This window comes from Anolis carolinensis, chromosome 6 (genome assembly GCF_035594765.1).
Source record: "Anolis carolinensis isolate JA03-04 chromosome 6, rAnoCar3.1.pri, whole genome shotgun sequence".
Taxonomy (NCBI): Eukaryota; Metazoa; Chordata; class Lepidosauria; order Squamata; family Dactyloidae; genus Anolis; species Anolis carolinensis.
In genome coordinates this window covers 23,225,277-23,244,192 of record NC_085846.1, presented here as the reverse complement: position 1 = coordinate 23,244,192, position 18,916 = coordinate 23,225,277, and the positions used below count along the sequence as shown (strand labels likewise).

At 45.6% G+C, this 18,916-nt stretch overlaps 1 protein-coding gene across 1 annotated transcript in view; it reads left to right on the top strand.

The window, feature by feature from the left end:
* Window positions 1-17,199: 17,199 nt before the first annotated feature.
* Window positions 17,200-18,916, top strand: part of LOC100566883 (paired box protein Pax-6) — a 38,665-nt gene continuing 36,948 nt past the window's right edge. The window contains exon 1 of the mRNA XM_062957055.1: window positions 17,200-17,282. The gene's annotated coding sequence lies outside the window, so the exon portion shown is untranslated. The remainder of the gene's footprint in view (window positions 17,283-18,916) is intronic.

Sequence of the window (18,916 nt, the reverse complement as noted above, 5' to 3'; positions counted from 1 at the left end):
TTAGGACTTTATTTTTCTTTTCTTTTTGTTGTATCTAGAGGCGTGGATGATGGGTTGTGTTGTCAAATTTCGAGGTTGGGGGGCCTGTAGTTTTGTTGTTTTGTGGGTCGCCGTGATGCCATCACTCATATATATATATATATCTCGCCAGTGCTGAAGTCAGATAAAGTTCAAGTGCCAGTCCATTCAGCTTCTGTATAAGGTACAGGAATTTTGTTGATGTTGGTATGGAACACCATCTTTACCTTTGTCTCAGGGTGCTTCTACACTGTAGAATTAATGCAGTTTCGCACTATGGCTCAGTGCTAGGAATCACAGACATTGCAAGTTTACAAGGTGTTTAGCCTTCTCTGCCAAATAATGCTGGTGCTTCACTAAACTACAGCTCCAAGAATTCGATAGCATTGGGTCATAGCAGTTAAAGTGGTGTTAAACTGCATTAAATCCACAGTGTGGATACACCCTCAGGCAGGAAATACCTTGAGCTGGCCTTGGAAGAAAATAACATATCTTAGATTTCCTACTTGACTTCAGGATAGAGTTTTGGAAGACATCAATGTTTTAGACTGCCAATTATCCATTGCCCATATCTAAGGCCCCTTCTATGCTGCCATATAAAATTCCAGATGATCTTATTTGAACTAGATTATATGGCAGTGCAGACTCAGATAATCCAGTTCAAGGCAGATAATGTGGATTATATGCTTTGATAATCTGGATTTAATGGTAGTGTGGAAGGGGCCTAAGGCACCCATTGATGCCAGAAATGTCAATACACATCTTTCCACTCTGGTTTGCATCATTGCTCAGTTTTGCCCTGTAAACTCACTTTCTACCACAAGATGTCAGCCTCACATCACCTCCCCATCCCACATTAAGCAACTGAGCTTGGATTAAGTAGGTGAGATGTGCCTGCACCCCTCTGGTTCAATTTCTCTTTACAGTCACCAAAATACAGGCTACATCCTTCCAAGTTCAGAGTTCAGAGATCTGGGTTCCTAGATCTTGTAATTCTGTTTTTTAGTTCTAATCCTAGAGATGCCAGTTTCCTCTTCTGAGCTCCCGTCTCCACGAGAATCCCATTCAATAATGCATAGGACACAATAGTCCACCCGTACGTGATAATAATTATATGGCTCATAATACTATACACTTTCACACTGTAGTTCTGTATCACACTCATGTCACATTTATCCTCTTCATACTGGCTGTGCATATGGTTTTGGGGTTACTTGGAATAACATGACTACATTTATTTCATCCATAATGGGTTTTACAGATTTCTGTGACCCCTCATTGAAGCATATAGGGCCTAGTTTGGAATTAATATATGTGTTTTTGGATTTCTAGATAATAAACTAAGCAGAGATGCGCACACGGTAGCATGAGATGATTTTGGAGGTTTGTTGATTTAAGGTTCAAAGGAGTCAAATCCTGTTATCTTGAATCAACAGCTCCTGTTGTTTACATTGAGAAGTGTCTCCAAATTATTTGACTTCCTTGAGTCATTCTCGGGCCATTTCTTTTTAAGAGAGCTCTGCAACACCAGAGGCAACTTGCTGGTATAGGTTTCCTCTCTTTCAGTTGGATTCAGCCTCATGTTGATTCCTCAGACATTAGAATGGATGCAGTACTTTACTCTCCTATCAATTGCAATTCCAGTTTCTTATTATGGGTTCCCAAAGAGGCAGACATAGGGCCCCAAAAGGTTCCTTCTTGAGCAAAAAACTAGATTTAAACTTTGTGTGTGCATCAATAGGAGTAGATCTGGGGAAGTCATAGTCCCATTCTATTCTGCTTTGGTCAGACCTCGCCAAGGCACAATTTATGAAAGATATTGACAAGCTACAATGTGTCCAGAGAAGGAAACCAAAATGATTATTTATTTATTAATGGTGTCAGAAGCAAATAGAGGGTAACAAACAAATTCAAAAACTTGGCATTATACTAGATTTCCTTTGACCAGAAGCTGGCCACTTGGAGTGTCTCTAGTGTCTTTGTGAGAAGGTCATCCCTTGTGCATGTGGCAGGATTCAGGCTGCATTGTAATAAGTGGTCTGTGGTTTGCTCTTTTCCATACTCACATGCCATGGACTCCACTTTGTGGCCCCATTTCTTAAGATTGGCTCTGCATTTCCTGGTGCCTGAGCGCAGCCTATTCAGCGCCTTCCAAATCGCCCAGTCTTCTTTGTGCTCAGGAGGGAGTCTCTCATCCAGTATCAGTCATGGATGGAGGTTCTGGGTTTTAACCTGCCACTTTTGGACTCTTGTTTGCTGAGGAGTTCCTTTATAGATCTTAGAAGGCTGTTTCTTGATTTAAGGCATTGGCATGCTGGCTGATATTCAAACAGAGGGTGGGCCGGAGACGTCATTGCCTTGGTCCTTTCATTATTTCCTGCTACCTCATACATACACAGTATTTGAGGATCTTATCTCCTTTCTTCCTAGCTCCCCCCCCCCCCAAGTTCTAGTCTTTGTCTATTTCTTTCCTTCTTTTATTATTGGTTGAACCAAGATATAGGAAATCCTTGACTATTTCGATGTCTTTATTGTCTACTCTCTTTGATGTTTTGAATGACAATATCAGGGATGGAGGGCAACCTTAAGAAATTGTGTCTCTTGAGGCACAGCAGCAATTCTCCTCAGTAGTTATATATAGTTAGTTTATAGTGAGTTGCTGTGAGTTTTCCGGGCTGATTGGCCACATTTCAGAAACATTCTCTCCTGATGTTTTTCCCACATCTAGAGAATGCTTCTGGAACATGACAATACAGCCCGGAAAACTCACAGCAACCCAGTAATTCTGGCCATGAAAGCCTTTGACAACACATCAAAGCACATTTAGTATGCAGTGTCAGACAAAATTTTCTGACACTCAAAATATTAAACCCCAAAAGTATCTTTCCCCTCCTTTTCAACACACAATACTAGTGCCAATCAAATATTATTTATAATAATAATAATACATATTTAATAATCATTATTATATAACAATATATGACTCCTATAAATGATAAAGTAAAATGTAGGGTAAGGTAAAGGTTTTCTCCTGATATTAAGTCCAGTCATGTCCGACTCTGGGGGTCGGTGCTCATCTCCATTTCTAAGTCAAAGAGCTGGCATTGTCCGTAGACACCTCCAAGGTCATATGGCTGGCATGACTGCATGGAGTGCTGTTACCTTCCCGCCGGAGCGGTACCTATTAATCTACTCCCATTCACATGTTTTCGAACTGCTAGGTTGGCAGAAGCTAGGGCTAACAGCGGGTGCTCACTCCGCTTCCCTGGATTCAAATCTGTGACCTTTCAGTCCACAAGTTCAGCAGCTCAGCGCTTTAACAGGCTGCGCCACCAAGGGCTCCAGTGTATGTAATAATAGCAAATTAAATAGCTAAGCACTTGCTGCTCTTTGAAGATGATACTAATAAGTCAAATAACAAACCATTTGCTGTCCTTTTATCAAACAGCTATTTGAGGCATGTACGCTGCTAAGCCATGCTCCTTACTGTTCAGTTGGCCCTCCACATTTGTGGATTTCACTTTTGCAGGTTTAATTATTTTTGTTTCCTTATTTTTGTTCCTTTGGCTGCGTTTTGTTCCAGTCACACCTTCCAACCTAACCTTATCTCCTAACTTGCCGTTTCCCATCTTAACTTGAAACGTAGCCTGTCCTTCCTCTCCATCTGGTTCTTTAGCCTTATTCCATCCCTATGGAGAGTGCCATGGAGGGCCACCATCTGCCATGCTTTTTAGCAAACTTTCCCAAGAGGGCTTCCATACCAGCTGATGGCATTTGCTCCAGGCTGGAAAGATATACCCTCCCCGCACAACCTGCCTGCAGCTGCTTTTTCTGGGTCGGCCCCAGGCGGGACAAGCCACGGCCCAGAGGGCAAGCATAGGATTTTCTGACAACAGAGATGCCTCCGGGCATGTGGATGTGGAGGAGGAGGAGGGGCGGAGGAAAAGAAGAGAAACTAGGTTGCTTGGAGTACAAGCTGGAGAAAATCCAAACACTTGTGGGAAGTGAATTCATAGGGGATGGACAGAGGACTGTACATTGGGTGCAGATGTGGGGGTGAAAGAAAGAGAGAGGGAGAGAAGGCAAGAAAGAAAGGGGAAGAAGAGAGAAGGAGAATGAAAGAGACAAAGATATTAGAAAAATGTGGGTCAACATTGAGGGCACTATTAAATTCACCCACTCAGGGCCCCTGGTGGCACAATGTGTTAAAGCTCTGAGCTGCTGAACTTGCGGACCAAAAGGTCCCAGGTTCAAATCCCGGGAGCGGAATGAGCGCCCGCTGTTAGCCCCAGCTCCTGCCAGCCTAGTGTTGTCGACCGCACTTTAGGGGATCGGGCCCTTTAGGAGAGACCCGACCCGGTCCTGAGGGAACGGACCTTGGCGAAGCCAAAAGGAGAATATAAGCCGCAATACAACCTGAAGCCTGAAATGAAGAAGGTCCGCCAAGGGTGAAGGAAAATCCGCCAAGGAGTCTTTATTGAGCAATTCAGCTGAAAAGGACGCTAATAGCGATCATTCAATCTACTAGCGTAACATATGTTTCAAATAAAGCCATATTTATACAATGTTTCGGTCTGACAGCCCTTTGAATTTCCCGCCCTGCTCCCCCGCCCATCTGATCGCGGATAGGCTGGGAGGTTGAACAAGGCGGGCTTTCGTTTCCCGCCTTGCTCTGCTGGCCCAATGGGGAGCCGCTTTTTGTCCCCGCCCGGGCCAATCAGAGAGGAGGAGGCGGGAGCTATTGAAACAATGAGGTGACAGGACAGGAAATATCAGATTAATCCTGGCCCAGCCGATTTCTAAAGGAATTAATGGCACCCATCAAGGATGTCCGGGGTCCTGTCACGTTCACAGATCTTAGATATGCCTTGGGGTGTCAGACGGGAAGTAAAGAAGGGTGGTGATGAGCCGTCATTGACGGGCCCCACAGGGGTGCCTTCCTGAGGCGTCCTGGCCTGGGATATGACAATGTTTGCCTTGGGGGCGAGTCACCTTTGGGAATTTGGTGACTCAAGCCCTATATTGTCCATGCGATCGGAATGAGATTGGATTAAACGGTGGCAGATTATCCTTTTGTTTTTGGGAAGGGAGGTCTGGGTCATAGGGCTAGAGTTCACGTTGGGGTCATAATATTTCCCATTTGATTTCATGATTTGACAATTATATGGGATAGAATGAAAATTAAAATAAAGTTGGAACATAAACCCTGCTGGGAAAATACATATTTTCCGGGGATCCCAAAGAGTACAAATACATATAGGCAGATAGATAGATTTCAAGGAAATAAAGGAAAATCCATAAAGGTGGGTGACATTGCATAAAGGGGAATCCTGAATGATATAAACAATAGAAAACATTTGATAAGAACGAAGTTTACAACATCTGGGGAACCCAATATGGAAAGTCATAGAAGTGGAGTTTTAGCAGCATGATTTTACAATTCATGAAGTTGTTATCTCTTGCCTCAGAATGCAGGGATAATCCACAGTAAACTCCAGTAAAAAGTCTCAATCACCTTCTACTATAAATATATGGAATATAGAACATAAAGTCTTGATTTTTGAACTATCTTTTACAAAGTCCTGGAGGGGAGGTCACCTCGATCACATTTTCCCCCCTTCGGGGCTTGGAAATGGCTATGAACATTTCCCAAAGCCCCGACATTTCACTGCATGCAGGGCCTCTGCCTTGGTAGATCAGATTGTGCCTTTTTGTTGGAGGGCAGGAGCTTGAAGAGGTGAAAGCTGAGGTTCAGTCAGTGGTGGGTGATCCCATGGTGTTGAAACAGATGTCCCTTGGTCTGGAGTCATGGGAAATGGAGCATGAAGGTGGAGGTGGTGAGGGCTGGGGATGATGGAGGCTGTGATGCAGTACTCCCATTTGGCTGCCTTTTCTTGGCTGCAGCTTGGGCCCCCCTTTGTAGTTGGCAGCTGGGGGCAACTGGGCACAGCTTCTGCGCCTCACAGCACGGCGCCTCCTGGTGACTGCAGGCAGGTCCAGCACTCCAACAGAGGAGACGGAAAGGAGAGAGTGCCTAGGGAAACTAAGGACAGATTATAAGCCCCCCTCCCTCCCGTGGTGGGGTTAGTCAGGGAAGTCACTCATACCTTGTGAGGGCTCCAGCAGTCCTGGGGTCCTTCTTTGGCACAGCTCTGGTGAGGGCGGAACATCCTTCCCTCATGGTGGTCACTGGTAGAGTCCTGTTCACTTCTTCTGGGACATCTCCTGCCATGGCGGCCAATTCTGTCCCCTGGTGATGTCATGAGGGCCTCCTTGGCAGCGTCAAAGGCAGACCTGCACTCAGTAGCCCTTTGCCAGGGCAGAACCAGGCCAGCTGGAGGGCACCATACGGTGGTCTGGCCATAAAAGCCTGCCATGTGCAAGAATCCTTTCAGCAGTGTCTTAGTCTCTAGCCCCTGAGCCAGGCAGATGGGGCTGCTTCCCCCGTAGGGGTCTCAGATCAGCCACAGGTGGGGCTGTCTCTTCTGGGTGACTGGGGGTCCGGGCTTACCCTCACAGGACCATCTCCAATGGCCTCCGGGTTCTAGCTGCTGCATGAAATCCACAGCGCACTCCGAGAGCCCCTACCCAGGTCTTAGAACTGTTCATGGTGGCAGGTATGGATTATGGGTCTTGCAGTCTGGTCTGATGTCCTCAGTCAGGTGGTTGGGTCCGGTCCTCTGGATCTCTTCAGCTGTGCCTGGAAGGTCCCCTGGACTCTGTACTGCCCCCCCTCATAATTAAAGGCAGTTAGAGGGATTTTTAAAACATTCACACGCATGCACTCAGGGAAAGGGAGGGAGAAGGACCCGAAAGGAAGAAAGGAGATTGTTGGGGAACTGTGGAGAGTGAAAGAGTGCCTTTACTATAAAAGTAAACCAGGATTTTGACTGAATGTTTATAAGGAGAAATGGGGATGCTGGGAAGGAAGGGGGGGGGCTTTGAAAAAGGAGAATGTTGAAGTGCATTTTGGCCTAGGAAAACATGAAGTGGAAGAGAGAGAGAGAGAGAAAAAAACTCACATATAGAAAAATACATCAATTCTTCCATCCCCCCCCCCCCCTTTTCTCTCTAAGATAAGGGAGGCTTGAGGAGAGAGAGACAAGAAAAAGTTAAAACCACAGAAGCAGCAGGTTTTCTCTGGGGGGGGGTCTCACAAAATATTAGGGCTTGAACCTTTGAAAATAGGGAGGTGAGATGGCACAGAAGAAAAGGGAGAGAGAGTGAGAGAGAGAGAGAGAGAGAGAGAGAGAGCCTGGTGGGGGCAAGAGAAGGAGGGGGATGGTGGGGCGATTCTTCCCATCTGAGGAAAACTCAGAATGTGGCAGGAGTTGAGTGGCAGGGGCAGATACAATTTGGGGGGGGGGCATCAGGCTTCAAAGGAACGGCTGGGATGGGGGCTGAGAGAGTGTGACTTGAGAAGAGGAACAGTGTTTTGGATCAGGTGTGTTTCGGGGTGAGAGGGGAGGGGGCTGGGAGCCCTCCTTCACGTTAGACTGGGCTGAACTCTCTGGAGGGGAATTTCTTGGGGGGGGGGGGGATCCTTGAAGTAAGGGTTCCCTTGGAAGGCCAATTTGGGAGTCCTGGATCAGTGTAGGACTCAGGGTGAGGAGAAAAAGTAGGGATAGGGATTGGGGGAGAGGGCAAGCAAATGTGTCCAGAAAATCCTCTTCTGGTGGAGGCGGGAGGGGAAGTAGGTCTAGAGAGGAGCTTCTGAGGAGGGTAGGTTTGGAGCCCACGTCCCTGCATGGGAAGACTTGGACCCCCCTCCCCCCCTCCGATTCTCTCCCTGGCTTAGGGCCATGAACATTGCGGCATAAGCAAGCTGGAACCACCTGCCCTCCCCATGGTGAGTCACCTTAGGTCAACACTCCGAATTCGGCGACTCAAGCGGGGGAGGGGGCAAGCTGTTCCCCCTTCAAGGGCCCCGAGGGGCCACTTATGCGCGCTGAGTTAGCCCAACCTGGCCTGCACCATGTTTTTCGATGCAAAGCCCACCCCAATTGGCCAGGATCTTGCCCAATGGAGAATCCCTGGGGATGTCTACTGGGGTGGGACACCCTAGACGTGCTGAACAAACACCCATCCTTGGCTCAGCCCCTGCCCAGTACCTGACAGTTAATGGAGTAACGACTCACCCGGATGCAACTCGTCCTTTCAAGAGTTTCCCTACACCAAGGCTGAATGGCTGGCGTTCGTGGAATCCGCAGGTGCCCCGGGAACACAATCGTTCCCCTACCCCGCGATCCTTGAACCTGTAATCTTACAAGCCAGACTGTTCTCACACGCCCCCCGGGTGCCAGATGTTCCCGCGTTTCACCAGGAATTTGTTACCGAGCCCTGATCCGAAGTGCAATACCTCCAGAGCTCCGCCCACCTGGGTCTCAACAACGGGGCCGGTTCCCTTTTATTTTTTTCCAGGGCGTCCCCTGTTTCACGTTGGCGCCTTTCCTTCGAGGAGCTAAAAATCTGCTTCCTCCTATCTGGCTCCTTTGTTCAGTACCCTGAATCAGATCTAGAGAGAGAAAGGGACTGCCAGAGAAATTTGGATGTGAAATGAGGTCAAATTGTTGGTTGGAGGGCCCTCCTTGCAGCCGTTTCTCTCCCCAACCTGTTCCAGAATATCTGGACCAAGGTCGCCGCTTGGAATTTTAGCCTAATAAATTGATTTTTGGAACTTCCAAGCAAGTCCCTTCGTGGTAAAGCCAAATTATGTTGTCGACCGCACTTTAGGGGATCGGGCCCTTTAGGAGAGACCCGACCCGGTCCTGAGGGAACGGACCTTGGCGAAGCCAAAAGGAGAATATAAGCCGCAATACAACCTGAAGCCTGAAATGAAGAAGGTCCGCCAAGGGTGAAGGAAAATCCGCCAAGGAGTCTTTATTGAGCAATTCAGCTGAAAAGGACGCTAATAGCGATCATTCAATCTACTAGCGTAACATATGTTTCAAATAAAGCCATATTTATACAATGTTTCGGTCTGACAGCCCTTTGAATTTCCCGCCCTGCTCCCCCGCCCATCTGATCGCGGATAGGCTGGGAGGTTGAACGAGGCGGGCTTTCGTTTCCCGCCTTGCTCTGCTGGCCCAATGGGGAGCCGCTTTTTGTCCCCGCCCGGGCCAATCAGAGAGGAGGAGGCGGGAGCTATTGAAACAATGAGGTGACAGGACAGGAAATATCAGATTAATCCTGGCCCAGCCGATTTCTAAAGGAATTAATGGCACCCATCAAGGATGTCCGGGGTCCTGTCACGTTCACAGATCTTAGATATGCCTTGGGGTGTCAGACGGGAAGTAAAGAAGGGTGGTGATGAGCCGTCATTGACGGGCCCCACAGGGGTGCCTTCCTGAGGCGTCCTGGCCTGGGATATGACAATGTTTGCCTTGGGGGCGAGTCACCTTTGGGAATTTGGTGACTCAAGCCCTATATTGTCCATGCGATCGGAATGAGATTGGATTAAACGGTGGCAGATTATCCTTTTGTTTTTGGGAAGGGAGGTCTGGGTCATAGGGCTAGAGTTCACGTTGGGGTCATAATATTTCCCATTTGATTTCATGATTTGACAATTATATGGGATAGAATGAAAATTAAAATAAAGTTGGAACATAAACCCTGCTGGGAAAATACATATTTTCCGGGGATCCCAAAGAGTACAAATACATATAGGCAGATAGATAGATTTCAAGGAAATAAAGGAAAATCCATAAAGGTGGGTGACATTGCATAAAGGGGAATCCTGAATGATATAAACAATAGAAAACATTTGATAAGAACGAAGTTTACAACATCTGGGGAACCCAATATGGAAAGTCATAGAAGTGGAGTTTTAGCAGCATGATTTTACAATTCATGAAGTTGTTATCTCTTGCCTCAGAATGCAGGGATAATCCACAGTAAACTCCAGTAAAAAGTCTCAATCACCTTCTACTATAAATATATGGAATATAGAACATAAAGTCTTGATTTTTGAACTATCTTTTACAAAGTCCTGGAGGGGAGGTCACCTCGATCACACTAGCAGTTCGAAAACATGCAAATGTGAGAAGATCAATAGGTACCGCTCCGGCGGGAAGGTAACGGCGCTCCATGCAGTCTTGCCGGCCACATGACCTTGGAGGTGTCTATGGACAACACTGGCTCTTCAGCTTAGAAATGGAGATGAGCACCAACCCCCAGAGTTGGTCACGACTGGTAACCTTTGCCTTACCTCAGGAATAGCGCTGGCATGGAATGATGCTGGGTTAAAACTGGAGATTGGCTAGATTGATTGATTGATTGATTGATTGGATTGCCTTTCTCTCAAGATGGGATGAAAGATGGCTTTGGTTAAGAAAAGAAGGTGATATTGCAACTTTGAATGAAGAGTGTATGGAAACTGTGGTATATAATCAAACCAGAGGTAACACTGGGTTGCTGTCAGTTTTCCGGGCTGTATGGCCATGTTCCAGAAACTAGGCAAGTGGGTTTATATATCTGTGGAATGTCCAGGGTGGGAGAAAGCGCTCTTGTCTGTTTGAGAAAAGTGTGAATGTTGCAATTGGCCACTGTGTTTAGCACTGAATAGCCTTGCAGCTTCAAAGCCTACCTGCTTCCGCCTGGGAGAATCCTTTGTTGGGAGATGTTAGCTGGCCCTGATTGTTTCATGTCTGGAATTTCCCTATCTTCTGAATGTTGTTTTTTATTTACTGTCCTGAGTTCTTTCTCCCACCCTGGACATTCCACAGATATACAAACCCCACTTGCCTAGTTTCCAACAGACCTCACAACTCTGAGGATGACTGCCATAGATGTGGGTGAAACTTCAGGAGAGAATGCTTCTGGAACATGGCCATACAGCCCAGAACACTCACAGCAACCCAGTGATTCTAGCCATGAAAGCCTTCGACAACACAGAAGCAACACTGTTTTTGATCAGCACAATGTATACACTGGGTGTAATATTGACAGAACAATGGCTAGGAGATGGATAAGGGATTGTACATTGAAGCAAGAGTGAAACGGAGAGAGGGAGGGAGAGAGGACAAAGTCAGATATCAGAAAAAATTGGGTCAAGATTGAATGCACTTTTAAATTCATCCACTCAGGAAACTATAAATTGGGTGGCCTGAAGGCTGGAATAGCTCTGCCATATGGGCATGGCATGATACTGGGTTAAAAATTTTCCCATCTTTGGCATCTTGGAGGCTTGTGGTCGGTCCTGGCCATGGGGGTTGCTGTCACTCCATCTCCCTGCTGAAGAGCTTTGTTTGTAAACTTCTTCCTTGATCAAATTGCTGGTATTTTCCTGGCATTTTCTTATGGGTACTTTAAAATACCTCCCTATTTTTAAGCCCCTGGTGATACAGTGGATTAAATCCTTGTGCCGGCAGGACTGATGACTTGAAGGTTGGGTTGCTGACCTGAAGGTTGCCGGTTCGAATCCAACCCATGAAGAGTGTGGATGAGCTCCCTCTATCAGCTCCAGCTCCATGAGAGGACATGTGAGAAGCCTACCACTAGGATGATAAAAGCATCAAAACATCCGGGTGTCCCTGGGGAATGTCATTGCAGAAGGCCAGTTTTCTCCCATCAGAAGTGAGTTGCAGTTTCTCAAGGTGCTCCTGACATCAAAAAAACAATACCTATTTATCTACTCTCATTTTGCTTTCGAACTACTAGGTAGGTGGAAGCTGGGCTAAAGACCAGGAGCTCATCTTGACCCGGGCTTCGAACTCTCAACCTTTTGATTGGCAAGATTGATTGCAGCTGGTGGTTTAACTTGCTGTGCTAAAGCAGATAATACTCTTTGGGTCAGCACAATGAATGCACAGGATGTAATATTGGCAGGATGTTGGCTTCTGGCTGGAGGGTGGATTGAGGACCATGCATTGAAGGGAGGCGGTGAAAGAGAGATAAATGGGGGGAAGAAAGAAGACAAAGTCAGATATCAGAAAAATGTGGGTCAAGATTGAGAGCACTATTTAATTCACACACTCAGAAAATTACAGTTTGGAAGGCCTGACAGCTGGAATAGCACTGGCATGTGGGGCTCGGGCATGAAATGATGCTGGCTTAAATTTTCAGAGTGCCAATGGCTTGACTGATTGATTGGATTTATATCCTGCTTTTCTCCCAAGATAGGATTCAAGGTGTGTTAGGCCCCTTCCACACAGCTGAATAAAATCCCACATTATCTGCTTTGAACTAGGATAAAAGGCAATGTGGACTCAGATAACCCAGTTCAAACCAGATATTGTGGGATTTTCTGCCTTGATATTCTGGGTTATATGGATGTGTGGAAGCAGAGCCAGTCCAACAATGAGGCAAATTAAGCAGTCGCTTGGGGCGCAAAACATACAGGGGCACAGTTGAGACTGCTTTTTCTGTTGATTTCTTGTAAAACATGATGTTTTGGTGCTTAATTTGTAAAATCTTAATGTAATTTGATGTTTAGTAGGCTTTTCCTTAATCCCTCCTTATTATCCAACATTTTCGCTTATCCAACGCTTTTATTTTTCAGTGATTGGTTTGGGGTGGGGGGCAAAATTATGTTCGCCTACACTTGAAAAATACCTAGGGCCGACTCTGTGTGGAAGGGCCCTTAGGTTGAGGAGAGAAGATGGCATGCAACTTTGAACAGACGGAAAGCCCTGCGTATGTGTGGAAACAGATGCATATTGTCACACCAGAGATAATGCTGTTTTGGGTCAGCACAAAACACATACGGGGTATAATATTGGCAGGATGATGGCTTCTGGCTGGAATTTGAAGGCAGCTCTTCAAACCAAAAATGATCCCTCAGGTCTTGGGTTTTGCAAGCTGTTTTGTGAAGCTAGGGGGGCACTAGCCTGAGCGGGGTGACATGAGAGAAAGAGGTGCATTTCCCCAATCTTTTTGATTTAACATGCCTGGCGCACACACCACGGCACATGCACCCCTCCGCCCCAGACCCTAAGAGAGGGTTGGGGGGAGGAAGAGGCGGCTCGCTCCGCCGCGCTGGATCGCCTTAGCCCAGTTCTGGCCTCACATCGAAGTGACACGTGCTAGGGATCTGGTTTCGAGGGGAGGGCTTGAGCCGCGTGACAGCCAGCCATGGGTGCCACCTCGCATTGGCCTCTGCTTGGAGGCTCTTTGACATGAACGAGGGGGGGGGGAATATTTCCAGCTGTATTTGCCACCAGATTTTATTAGGGAGGGTTTTTCCTAGTCTCCTTCAGTCCTCTGGCCCTCATTAAGCATACATTTCCAGACCACCACTCCCATATTTCCAATCCCCTCCTCAAAGATGTCTAGTTATGGTTCACTTTTCATATTGTTGAAACTCAGAATCTGTGTCTGGACATTGCTGTTATAATTTCTCCTCCTTCCTTCTCTGGCCTCAAGGGATATGGCTGAGAATCCTATGCTACAGAAAAAAAAGAGAGATATTTCTGGGGCAGCCTTGAGAAGCATTAGCTGGAGTGAGGGTAAAGCCATGGCCCCGAAAGAGACCACCTTAAAGTCGTAATTAACAAAATCAGGGCTCTGTCAGTGGCAGGAGATAATCCAAAGCGATGGAGCTCAGGGTGAGGGGTGAGGAGGGGCGCAAAGGAGGGCAGGGAAGGACAGGGCATCCAAGCAGGAGAATGTGTGGGCTCCCCTCTCTCAAAAGAATTGCAGATAGCTTTCTGAAGGAGTTCCCTTGGCAGAGAAAAAATGTGGGTGTCCAAGCAATGCTCTAAAGAGCCTTGAGATAGTTCATAATTGGCACTGATAGAGGGATTTTGGGGATCCGTAGATGCACACCTTGGTGGTGTTTTGCATTTGCTTTTATTACCAAAATTAGGGGGGAGAGTAAGAACAGTGAGGGAGTATGTGCTATATACTTCCTCAGCAATCTACCCCCTCCAGGCATTAGCTACCCCTCTGCCATGCCACCCCTCCCCGCCCGAATCGTGTGTGTGTTGTTGGGCAGATAGATCTGGCCTGACAGTCTCTGACTCCCCCCAGGCCCCCTTCACACATGAGTCAATCTGCTTTGCATTTTTAATTGACGGCGTGTCGCAGCAACAGAAATGTGTACTTAGCTCTCCCCGTCGTCGTCGTTATGTGTCCCCCCCACACTGGTCCCCAGGCCACGTGGACAACCTTTCCACTCTTCGCTACCAGCTCCCATCTACACCACTACAATCCTCCTTTGGCGTAGAAGTCCGATATTGGGAGACTTTGCCCATTTGAACCAGAGAGGAATATATGACCTCTGTACAATATGTTCAAGAATCATTTTTTTAAAAAAATGTTATGCCATTGAAGGCTTTCATGGATGGAATCACTGGGTTGCTGAGAGTTTTCCAGGCTGTATGGCCATGTTCCACAAGCATTTTCTTCTGATGTTTCGCCCACATCTATCGCCCACAGAGGTTGTGAGGCCTGTTAGAAACTAGACAAGTGGTGTTTATATATCTGTGAAAAGTCCAGGTTGGGAGAAAGAATTCTTCTCTTTTAAACAAGTGTGAATGTTGCAAATGGCCAGCTTGATTAGCATTTGATGGCCTTGCAGATTCAAAGTCTGGCTGCTTCTTCTCTGAGCAAATCCTTTGTTGGGAGATGTTAGCTGGCCCTGATTGTTTGTTGTCTGGGATCCCCCTGTTTTCTGAGTGTTGTTTTTTATTTACTCTCCTGATTTTAGAGTTTTTTAATTTAGAGGATGCTGATGCTGGTGAAATGTCAGGAGAGAATGCTTCTGGAACGTGGCCATACAGCCTGGAAAATTCACAGCAACCCAGTGATTCCGGCCATGAAAGCCTTCGACAATACATTATTTCATATGGAATGAAAGATAGATACCCACTTTTAAAAATTTCCTCTGGCAGCAAACTGGCTTGCTCAGCTCTGCAAGGACTGTTGGGAGGTGATTAGCTGGACCTGAGTGTTTCTTGTCTGTTTTTAATGTAACCCGATGTTATGCTAAATTCTTTAGTTGTACGATGAATCCCACACCTCATCTTTCTTCTTCTTTTTCTTTATTCAGTTGTATCCAAATTGAACAATTATAGCAGCGTGACACAATTTTTACTGCTCTGGGTCCATTCTGGTGCTGTACAGGGGAAAACACTAGGGCTCTCGAAGTACTTCACCAACTACAAACGCCACAGTTTACCATTGTTTAATAACATAGGCCCCTTCTACATTCTATCTATATAAAAGGGTGATGGAATCGTGGCACCGAGCAAAACAACAAAAGTAAAGGCCCCCCAACCTCGACATTTGACAACACAACCCATCATCCACGCCTTAAGGTTGAAACAACAACAAATCACGTCACGCACCTCCACATGGACAGAACTCACAACGCACCATCGGGAGCCATGCCGGGAGGGAGGGAAAGAGAAAGCATAATGGCCGCCGGCAAGAGGAAAGGCAGGCAATGGGAAAATAATAATAATAATAATAATAATAATAATAATAATAATAATAATAATGGGTGCCGTGCCAAAAGATCTCAGCCGGCATTTGGAGACAATAGACATTGACAAAATTACGATCTGCCAACTGCAAAAGGCCACCTTACTGGGATCTGCACGCATCATCCGAAAATACATCACACAGTCCTAGACACTTGGGAAGTGTTCGACTTGTGATTTTGTGAAACGAAATCCAGCATATCTATCTTGTTTTCTGTGTCATACAACGTCGTTGTGTCAATAATAATAATAATAATAAAACTTTATTTATACCCCGCCACCATCTCCCCAACGGGGACTCGGGGCGGCTTACATGGGGCCATGCCCAAGACAGTACAATATAACAAAATATAAAAACAACATATCAAAATACAATTAAACAATACAAGAATAACAATGCACAGTACAGAACAAAATCAAAGGAAAAGCAACATGACATAACAAGGGCGGGCCGCATGGACACAAAGTTAAAACTCGGGGTAAGAAGAGATAAGAATAAAACCATGGGGAACAGGGACATGAGATAGTGAAAACAGTCTAGAGGATAGATGTTGGGGGGGGGGGGGTAACAAAGGAGGTATATAACAGTTACTCTCCGAAAGCACACCGGAACAGCCATGTTTTTAAATCTTTCCTAAAGGCTAAAAGAGTGGGGGCTTGCCTGATCTCAATGGGCAGAGAATTCCACAATCGGGGGGCTACAGCAGAAAAGGCCCTCTCCCTTGTTCCCACAAGGCGGGCCTGAGAAAATGCTGTCCCCTGGGTCTTAGCGCTCGCCCATCATCCGAATTATTTATCTCCACTATCCCTTATCCAACCTTCTACAATATCCAACACATTTTAATACTCAATATTTTAAATATATGCTATGAACCATGACAATCAACACAATCTGACTCCTAATATTTTAACAAGCTTAAAATCACAACACCAAATAAAAAACAACACTCTTAAAACACGGGAATGCCAGACACTAAACAATCAGGGCCAGCTAACACCTCCCACGATCTGCCATGCAGGACACAATCCAAGCACTCCCAACAGATGGCCACCCAGCCTCTTAATAATAATAATAATAATAATAATAATAATAATAATATCATACAATCCTAAGGTTTGCAGAGACCCCTAAGAATCATCCAGTAAAACTTCCTTCTACCACACAGGAGGACACAATCCAAACTGTTATGTTGTAATTACTGTATTTATGACTTTAGCACCAAAATACCATGATATATTGAAAACATTGACTACAAAAATGGCTTGGATTATCCAGAAGCTTGGATAAGCGAGGCTTGGATAAGTGAGACTCTACTGTACATACTAAACAAAAAGACAACCATACAACAGACATTCAATACCACCACTAACTCAAATTGCTCGCCAACACCACCAGACAACGCCACAGCAATGCGTGGCCGGGCACAGCTAGCTGCTATATATAGATCATCAAGGCTGATAATCTACATTATCTGTGTTGAACTAGATTATATGAGTCTACACTGCCATATAATCCAGTTCAAAGGAGATAATCAGGATTTTATATGGTAGTGTAGATGGGGCCATAGAGGCATCATAGATAAAGTGGTACCAAACTGCTGTTAGCATGCACTGTGAATATACCCTCTTTTTCTAATTGTTCCTGTCTGAATTGAACTTAACTATTTTTTCTCATTTAAGACAGGTTATGCTTAATCCTAAGACACTGATATCACCTGTTTTTAATAGAGTATCTGAGAAGCTTCTTCAGTGTTTGCCAAGCCTGGAGTCTCTTTAAAGATATATAGCACCTGTTTACCAGCATAATGTGCATTCTGACATGGCCCAAATGTCTTCTATAAGGTATTTCTCATGTCAGTTTTATCCTTTCCTGATGTCCTTCTCTATCCTGTCCACTTTTTCCATTTTTTAGAAAGCTTGGTCCTCATGTAATACCACTATTATGGCTACCATGGATCCTAATATCAAAACCACTTTCTTGATCCAATTGGTTTTGCCTACATGGTTCTGCTTACATTTCCATTCTAGAAATCGTGGAGGTGGGGGATTTGCAGCCCTACAAATATTGTTGGACTATAATTTTTACCTCCTCTGTCCATTGGCTATAACAGCTGGGATTGATGGGGCTCGGGCTGTGGCGCAGGCTGGAGAGCAGCTGCAATGAATCACTGCAATGAATCACTCTGACCAGGAGGTCATGAGTTCGAGGCCCGCTCGGAGCCTATGTTTGTTTGTCTTTGTTCTATGTTAAAAGGCATTGAATGTTTGCCTATATGTGTAATGTGATCCGCCCTGTGTCCCCTTCGGGGTGAGAAGGGCAGAATATAAATGCTGTAAATAAATAAATAAATAAGTTGAGGGACAGCTAAATCTGGATGACTGTAAGTTCCTTACCTCAGCATTAGGAAGCATTTGGAATTACTCACTTCTTCTTATTGACTTGGCTGTTTCCCTCCCCCATAAGTCTTGAATTGTTTTCCTTTCCTTTCAGTGTAATCTGCACTTGCATTGTCTTGCAGATCTTAAGTGGGGATCCTGTAGCTCTCCAGATGTGGTTGGCCACAGTTCATCAACATCTGGAGAGAGATGGGTTCACAATTCCTACCTATTCCCTTTTCTAGACTTCTTCATCTCTTCCCTGATGTTTATTTATTGTGTCAGAAGCAAATTGAGACTATAGTTATAATGTATTAAAAAAAAACAAAGTAAAAACTTGACATTATGTTAGATTTCCTTTGACCAGACACTGGCCACTTGGAGTGCCTCTGGTGTCACTGTAAATAGGTCGTCCATTGTGCATGTGACAGGGCTCAGACCGCATTGTAGTCAGTGGTCGGTGGTTTGTTCTTCTCCACACTTGCATGTTGTGGACTCTACTTGGTAGCCCCATTTCTTAAGATTGGCTCTGCATCTCGTTGTGCCAGAGTGCAGTATGTTCAACACCTTCCAAGTCGCCCAGGAGGGAATTTCTCATCTGGTATCAGCCATGGATTGAGGTTCCAAGTTTTAACCTGCCACTTTTGGACTCTCACTTGCTGTGGTGTTCCTACGAGTATCTCTGTAGATCTCAGAAAGCTATTTCCTGATTTAAGACGTTGGCATGCTGGCTGATATCCAAACAGAAGATGGGCGAGAGATGTTACTGCTTTGGTTCTTTCATTACAGGCTGCTACTTCCCGACGGGTGTCAGGTGGTGCAATACAGGCTAAACAGTATAATTTCTCCAACAGTGTAGGGCATAGACATCTTATGATAATGCGACATGTCTCATTAAGAGCCACATCAATTGTTTTTTAACGAGGTGAGATGTATTCCACACTGGGCATGCGTATTCAGCAGCAGAGTAGCAAAACGCAAGGGCAGATGTCTTTACTGTGTCTGGTTGTGATCCCCAGGTTGTGCCAGCTGGCTTTCGTATGATACTATTTCTAGCCTGATATTCTCTGATGTAAGTTACTTTCACTTTCTCGCATTGG